Consider the following 8,308-nt stretch of genomic DNA (forward strand, 5'->3'; position numbering starts at 1 on the left):
CCGCATTTGAAGGCGTTTTCAAACACAGCCAAGTTCCGATACCTGGATTATCGTTTTGCATAGTTCATATTATTTTGTTATATTCCGTACCACCTGTTAATTGTTAATCCTCGTATAAAAACCACCTATTCGCTAAATACAATTAATGCAGTTTTGTTATCGGAACCATGCACACTCCTTATTAGTTTTTCGATTACAATCAGCTATTTGGATGAATTGAAACTGGCTTACCTGAAGCGCCTTTTTTGAAGGAATTCTTCGATTTACTTAATCTTCGTGCTATTTCTGTGTGATGTAATATTTTTTAGGGGAACCTAAACTGATTGGAGATCAAATTAAATTCAAAACCGTAATTTCCTAAAATTAATCTCAAGTGGCAGTAACCGAACACTTTTCACTCAAACGAATTGAATCAATGGCTTTTGATGCTTTCTCCACATAGAAAGTGGTCGATGATTCTGAAGTCAAAGATGAGTGAAATGAAAAGGTCCAAACCACACAAACACTCCCAAAGGTAGTCTTTCAAGTTGAACTCCGATGAAGTCTATATTGTGAATGGTCTTGAATTTGACCATGACCAATGTCATTTGTCTCTTTCGTAAATTGTGTGCGTTGTAAAATGTCAAAACCGCATTTATCACGACAGCAAACATGTTTTATTTTGTAAATTTATCATTCATTCACTGCGCTGTTTCTCCAAAAATACATCAGTATTTTATTGCATTCATTTCCCGCTGCCTATGCTCTTGTCATATTTTACTTTGCTGACAGAAATCTATATAAGGGTGGTTTCACGATAACTGGAATAGTTTTGTCGCCGTAACAGACAACACATTTTTCGGTCATATTTTTAGTAGAAATGATGATCAGAATATGACAGAAAAATGTGTTGTCTGTTACGGCGACAAAACTATTCCAGTTATCGTGAGACCACCCATAACTCAATGCCTTGAGACATTATGTGAATTTTGCTCGACTTACACGGAACACTCACAATTTTTATTCAAAATGTAGAAAATGAAAGGAAATGAGACAACGTCTGATATCGTTAGGTTGATACTGATCGAATCCGAACAGTAATCTGCCTTACCAAGGAAGAATGCCGTATGAACATTCGAGGGTTGCCAAATTCCCCTTGACAAAACGCGTGTTTTTGAGGACATTTTCGCACTTTTTCCTTGAAATTTTCAGATATTTTAGATTAAATTGCCCAACGAAATTGTCTGAAAAATCTGGAAAAAATATTCACAATTTGTCCTGTAAAAATTCGGTGAATATCGAAGGAAATTTGGCAACGTCTGAAGGCTCATACGACGTTCTTTTTTAGACTGGCAGTAATCTACTTACTGCCTCGCATCCTTCCGACATGCATAAAAATTTTCGCGTTTTGAGCTTCCGCTGTAAAAAAGTATACGTCGGTAAATACGCAATTTGACTTCCGCGAGTCACCTCACATTAATAACTCTACGTGCCAAACCTTTGCGTTAAACGCCCATCATATGACGCAATTCCTGGAGTGCCATGAAAAAATGTCCAAAAAAGCGATGGAGCTTCCTCATTATGAGGCATTTCGCCGTCATCACCAAGTTACCGGGCTCGGTCGTCGGGGAAGACGGATATAGTTGATTGGTAAATAGGTTTATTTGAAAGTACCTCAACTGTACAAAGTCATTAACACCTTAAATTAGGAAGATCGATACAGAAATTAATTTATGTACCTATAGTTGGTTGGTGAATACATTTATTTGAAGGTGTCTTGAAAACATAGCCGTTAACACCCTGGAAAATAGAGGTCGACACAAAGAGAGAAAAATCAAAAGTCAGAAAAAAAAAGAAAAAAATGGCGACGGTCGACACGGTCGTCGGGGGCGACGGATATGGTTCGATAGGTTTATTTGAAAGTACCTTAACTGTACAAAATCACTATCGCTTTAAAAAAGGAAGATCGATACAGAGTTAGTTAGTTATTTTAATTATAGACATTCAGCATCCTCAGTTAATTCATCCATTATGGGTAGTTTAACAAGGAGCATCAAATATTTTTTCGACCGTGCTGGCGTATGACACATCAATTGCAATTCAAAACTGACAAGATCGAAAATACCCTCTTTCTAATGGGTAGTCCGAATATTTTAACACGCGTCATGTCGATTTAAAAAGGTTTCCAGTTGTTTCAGCAGGAAATCTCGTCGCGGTACACTTAAAGAGAACATTTTTCCCGCGTGGGAGTTTACGCTCAGTATGCTCACACTTGTTCTTTGACACAATCACTCAAGGGAGTAACCGAATTTGGATAATATGATTTGTTCCACCCAAAACAACCATAACTTTTAACTTTTAATACTGTGCACGTTCCCTCTCCGGTCTGTGGGTGTCGGCGGCATTGCGGAGATCCGACGTGTTCGCAGTAGGGGATATCCGAGCGTAAATGCGAAACATCCTTCGATAAATATTTAAAAGCTAGCTTGCATCTGTCATCTCCACTCATTCTTTGGAGGGTTCTAGTTCCTGTTCCATATACCTGGGGGTTAATAGACGCAGGCAAATTCTCATTACAATAGTCAGTATGCAGGAGGTTCAGTAGTGAATTTCTCAGAACGTCTTTTCGTGATCTGCTTCGCCCCTAAATCATAAAAAACACAGTTTTTACAGGTATTAAATGATGAAGAAAAATCTGTTTCTTGTGATGAAATTGATCGTGATGCACCACAGCAAAATGTGCCTTGCTGTGGAAATTCAAATTCTTCAGTATCGAGAAAAAACAAGTTTGTGGTAAAAATACCGATTTGTATAGTTTTCAATGCTAAACAACGTCAAATACTCTTAAAAACATGTATCAATTCAAAGTTTTAAGCCATAATTCGCATTATTTGTAATGTTGTGAGCATTTGAAGTCAATTGTTCCATAGGACGCTATAGCTTTTTCTTCAATTTCCGCGATGCTGCAATAGGAAGGACAATTTTTGAATCACATTTTCTAAGGGTACAATCCATTTTTTCCTCTTAAATGAAATTGCTTCAGTTTGAGTTTGCTTACATTGGGATCTAAGAGTCCCATAACGTCCTAAAACTTATTAAGGAATCAGAGAGCGGTAAAGCTATGGAAATATTCTCCTCTGTATGTATTACGTTAGCCATTCTGGCCAAATTCATCCCCCATTCCACCCTATAAGCTATCGGGAAACCGGGGGATTTTCTCTCTCCCCATCTTTTGAATCATACAAACCTAGCTTGACATCCTTCCCTTTATTTCCCCCGAAAAATAACGTAGAAAACTAGAGAAAGTGCTACAGATCATTTTTTACAATATAAAATATTATTTTTTTCAAATCGGGAGGCTTACGTCCCCCTGAGTCTGACTTCCATCCCTCCCGCATGAAGCCCTGGAAATCAAGTTCACACCCCATCAATCCGAATTTTTTCGGAGAACGATTTCTGTTAAGACCTGTCAGAAATTCTGCGTGTTAATTTTCGATAGAAAAGCCCCTTATAACCCAAATTATAAAATTCAGGTCATTTTCGTGCAAGTTGAAGTGATGAGGTTGTATTAAGATTCGATGGTTTGTAGCACCAGACACGGTAGATTCAAACTTGAAAAAGTTTATTCTCCCATCTAAGTTTTTTGAAGTGAAAGTTAGAAGCCGTCGAAACTACAGTTTTGTTGTCAACTTTTTGGCAATTTTTTTTTTTTGGTAACAAAATGTTCGCCAAACAATCCTTCATGCAGTGGTAACAAAAAGAATAGGAATTTAAATGAAGAGAAAACCCTGGGTACTATAAATTTTATTATTATGGATTTATGTCCCCCAAAATCCGACACCGGAAATTAATTCATGTCATTAAGGGTTAAGTAGGTAATGCTAAAAGCTTTTAATTATATGCCCCTTGAAATTAAATGATAAAAGAACCTCGTTCAAAAAATTTTCGAAACTGGGATCAAGTTCATTGATTAATTTTGTTAGAAAGCGGCAAATTTCTACAATTTCACTTCAAAATATGTTTAATTTCGGAACATTTCAACACCATCGGAGGTGATTCTAATATTTCCGCAACTTTAAGTGAATTTACTTTTGAAAAATAGTACTCACGAAAAACATTCGCCCTCATGGAGCCGTCGCCTCTGGAAAAAGGGAAACTTCGATAAGCAAAAACACCGCGAGTGTTGAAACTGAGATGCGAGTTCCGAGTAACATTGATGACGGGACCACTCTGCTGCTCCAGCCAAGGAAGTAGCTCATGATACGCCATACTTTCCACTTAATATACGTAAGAGCTATTTTTGCGCGATTTTTCCCCTTAAGTTATCCACTCACTTAGTGACGCAATCAGAGTCACACTCTCAATTTGTAGAGGTTTCAGCAGTAGCAAAGTGACTCCCAAAATTTCGCCCCTTTTTCGGTTATTCGATTCGACCATCGAACCAAGGAAGGTTTAAGTGGAAGCTTATAATAACAGAAGACTCAGGAAAAAATTTCAAGATGAGTGTAAGAACCGTTTTTTAGTTATGGGGGGGGGGGGGGGCAAGGGGTCAAACTCCGGCCTTATTTTTCGCTATTTTCTTGTTGAATTGATGTGTCTACGGGGTTGTTATCGTTGTTTACACATGTTACACACACCGGTTCCTACGTATTTTTACACGCAGAATCGAGTTTTAATGTTGACGAGTCGATATATCGATCGGTTATATCGGTTTTTTAAGATTCTTTACGGAAAATCGACGATTTTTTGAGATTGAACTTGTTCATTTTTTATTCATGGATGACTAAATGCACCTAATATGACTGTAGTACACCGATACCTACGTCTTTTTTCTTGTAGAATCGATTTTTAACGTTCACGAGTCGATATATCAATCGCTTATATCGATTTTTTTAGGAAAATCAATGATATATTGGTATTGAAATTGGTTATTCTCCATCCGAGAACAACCAAATTTTGGGCTGGAACACATTTCCGGTCAGGTCGATTTCAGTTGAGTCAAGTTTTCGATTGGGGCACATTTCCGGTCGAGTAGAAATTAAGGTTTTCGATTTCCGGTGAAGTGAAATTTCGGGTGGATAATGAATCCCGTAGATTGTGGTTTCCGGTCGGTCAGATTTCCGATCGAATCAAATTTTCAGTCGAGTCAAATTTTCGACAGGGACACGGTACCGGTTGGAAACAGTTTCCAATTGGGTTAATTTCCGGTCACGTCATATACGGCCGGATGGATTACGGTTCCAGTGAATTGGAATTTTGGGATGGGTCAGATTTCAGGTTGGATCGAATTTCCAGTTGGGTCAAGTTTTCGATTGGAGCACGTTTCCGGTCGAGCAGAGTTTACAGTTGTCGATTTCCGGTTAAGTAAAATTCGGCCGGACGATTGGTCGATTGATTTGAGTTTCCGGTGGGTAAGATCACCGGTTGAGTAAAGTTTTAGTTAGCAGGATTAGATCAGGTTTTCGGTTGAGTAGGATTTGTGGTAAATTTGAGTTCCCAGTTCATTTAAAGATTCAGTTAATTGAATCAAGTGTCCCGTTTTATTGAACGATCCCAATTTTTTAATTGACGATTTGCGTTGTCCAGGAAGATCATCGATTTTTGAATCCAAAAATTCTGAGGGATGCACCAGAAACACAAAGAAACCACCATGCTGATTAGAAGAGAGAAAAGTACATGTAAACTTAAAGATGGAAATAAATATCTCTGAAATCTATATCAGTGTATAAGCCGCAGGGAGTCAGCAATCGCCGGCAAATTGCAAGCTCCTTCCGAATTTTAATTACGATAACATCGATATAGTGAAGATTTCTTTACGCCTTCAAATCCATGCAGCGATACTCTCCGCTTTGCCAAGGAGTTAGTTTAGTTGCATAACCGAACCTAACACAGATTATTGATGACATTTCTCGAAATCGCGAGTGTGCTAGCTGGCACTATGTATCCAAGAAGAAGGGGCTAACGCATGTTTGAATTCAAAGCATAATAATCCCTACTTCCAATCTCGTTTTTTCACCGAGTAAAAAAACTGTCTGCATTTCTCTTTATTGTTGGTAGAAGGGTAATAATTCTTGAGGATAGCAAGAATAAGATGTTTTTTCAAACTCCATCAGCAGTTTCAATAATTTCTCGAACTGTTAGAAAATACGGCAGAAATGCCGAGATTCGCGTTTTTGGCACTAAAAATCGACACTTTATCAGGAGACACGCATTTTTGCAATCAGTGTTTTAAACTTGGTGGTGGATTTGGATCATTTAAGACTGAAAAAAGGGTTTCACACTTCAAATTCCTTATCCGATAAGATTTAGTTGGTCATCGATGCTCCATCCATCAATGCTTCACACTTTCCTAATGGACCAGTGGACAAAGTAACTTTTCTTTAATTTTGATTATTCACAGTTAATCAAAGAAAGCTCATTTTATCAGTGCGAAACTTTTTAAATTCACAACCTTCTTTGAGTAAGTTGCGATCTAGTAAACGGCGACTCTTTCAGTTTCGCTTCAGAATACAATGACCGAACCAAGGGACTTAAAATACAAAATCTGATTCAGCCGCCTGCGCTCTCTTCTTTGAAATAAGACGTAGAGACCAAAAGCAATCTCATTATTTCTCCAAAATAATATTCCTCGGCATTTTTCAAATATGCGACTCGATTTAAAACCCAAAAGTATGAAGTTTTTGGTCAACATCATTGTACAAGGCCACTCACAATGGATACAAAAATGCGCCTTCAAATCAATTCGTTAACTCAATGTAAAGTTCTGACACCACTATTCGTGCGTCACGACAATCATTTTGCATACCCGCCCTTTTGAAGGATAATCATTGACTTCAGGCAATGGGGTACGAATTGCAGCAATGTCATTCGATATTCGTAGAGAGAAAAAAATCCAGAGGAGACCCACCTGGTTGGGCTCCTTCGGGGCCAGGTGGGCGGCCCCCGGTATCGACTACAACAAGGGTGTATACGGGCGATTTCACGATAAGAGGAATAGTCGTGTCGCCGTGGGTTATAAACGATATAGGACAAAAATTTTGAAAAACAAGTTGATAAATCAATAAGAATGATGTCTCTGAACTTGTCCATGCTAAAAAATATGATACATTATTATTATATTTAATGATATGAGACTTTAAAGGCCGAAGACGTCTGGTCGGCTACGCGTCGCTAACCCCGATTTTGAAACAAAGGAGCAATTTACAGTAATTAATCAGTACTGATCATGAATTGACCACTTGAACCTCCTTAACTAGTTGAAAATAAAACTAAAAACTAAAACTTATTATAGTCTAAAAGAATTTATCGAAGAACCTGTATAATTTCATTTTGCTTAAATTGTTGTGATTGTTGTATAAATTGTAAATTTAACTTGTGCCAGAGCTTTTTAGTACAGGCTGTATGCATCAATAAATTCTATCTAATCTATTCCATTTATGAATTCTTTGGCACTATTTGCTGAAAGGAAACTCTTAAGTTCAAGAAAATTGCCATTTTGAACTGAAATGTTTATTATTAAGAGAGAAATTTCTCTCTTATAATAATAAACATTTGGGTTCAAAATGGCAATTTTCTTGAACTTAAGAGTTTCCTTTCAGCAAATAGTGCCAGTCATTAGAAAGATGTATCGCCACATTTAGCAACATATTTTAGCAGTTATTAAGTGCGGTGTTTATCTCGCCAGATGGAGTCAGAGGTTTCAAAACTGTCAACTCATTACTCGCTGAAGTCTTCTCGACCAAACCATTACTGATAAGTCAGTTTTTTTTTTACAATGTAAACTTTAATTTTTATGAAAACCAGTGATTTTCAGGTGTGTAGCACTAATTCCTCACTACACAAAATCCTCAATTTAATATTATTAAACTAAAAGGAAGTCCCCAAAGTTTAGAAAAATTTTAAGGCAGCATTCACCACCTCATATCTCAAGAATTGCCAAGTTTCATCTTTTGTATCATCTTTTATTTCACATTTTCAAGTGTGAAATTATTTTATCAGAGAAAAATTTCTTTGATTACTTCCCTCGATTTGACAATCCGGAACTCCCCTCACTTTTCCTTGAGACTGCAAGACGCAGTAAAAATGGCTAAAAAGTTTCTACGCAAATATAGCCGAAGCTCAATTTTAGATTTCGCTACTTTTTTCTTCCTTTTTTCATATACCGTGGTGACGCCAGATCTTCCCTCAGATCATTTTGTCCCGACGACCTAGTCATTTTGAAAGTATGAAGGTTGATTTTTTTGCAGCTCTAAAAAGGCAAATAATTGAACAAATTTAAATATCTTGGACTACGTTTGAAAGTTCTGCCTTTTAACAGAGTCAGGAGGAT

At 37.4% G+C, this 8,308-nt stretch overlaps 1 long non-coding RNA gene across 1 annotated transcript; it reads right to left on the reverse strand.

Annotated features, from left to right (window-relative positions):
• Positions 1-1,726: 1,726 nt before the first annotated feature.
• LOC140224567 (uncharacterized) lies at positions 1,727-4,444 on the reverse strand. The gene is made up of 2 exons (XR_011899848.1): positions 4,089-4,444; positions 1,727-2,623 (listed from the first exon to the last, which is right to left on the reverse strand). It is a non-coding gene; the product is annotated as an uncharacterized lncRNA (long non-coding RNA).
• Between the last annotated feature and the right edge of the window lie 3,864 nt (positions 4,445-8,308).

Source organism: Bemisia tabaci, chromosome 5 (assembly GCF_918797505.1).
Source record: "Bemisia tabaci chromosome 5, PGI_BMITA_v3".
NCBI lineage: Eukaryota > Metazoa > Arthropoda > Insecta > Hemiptera > Aleyrodidae > Bemisia > Bemisia tabaci.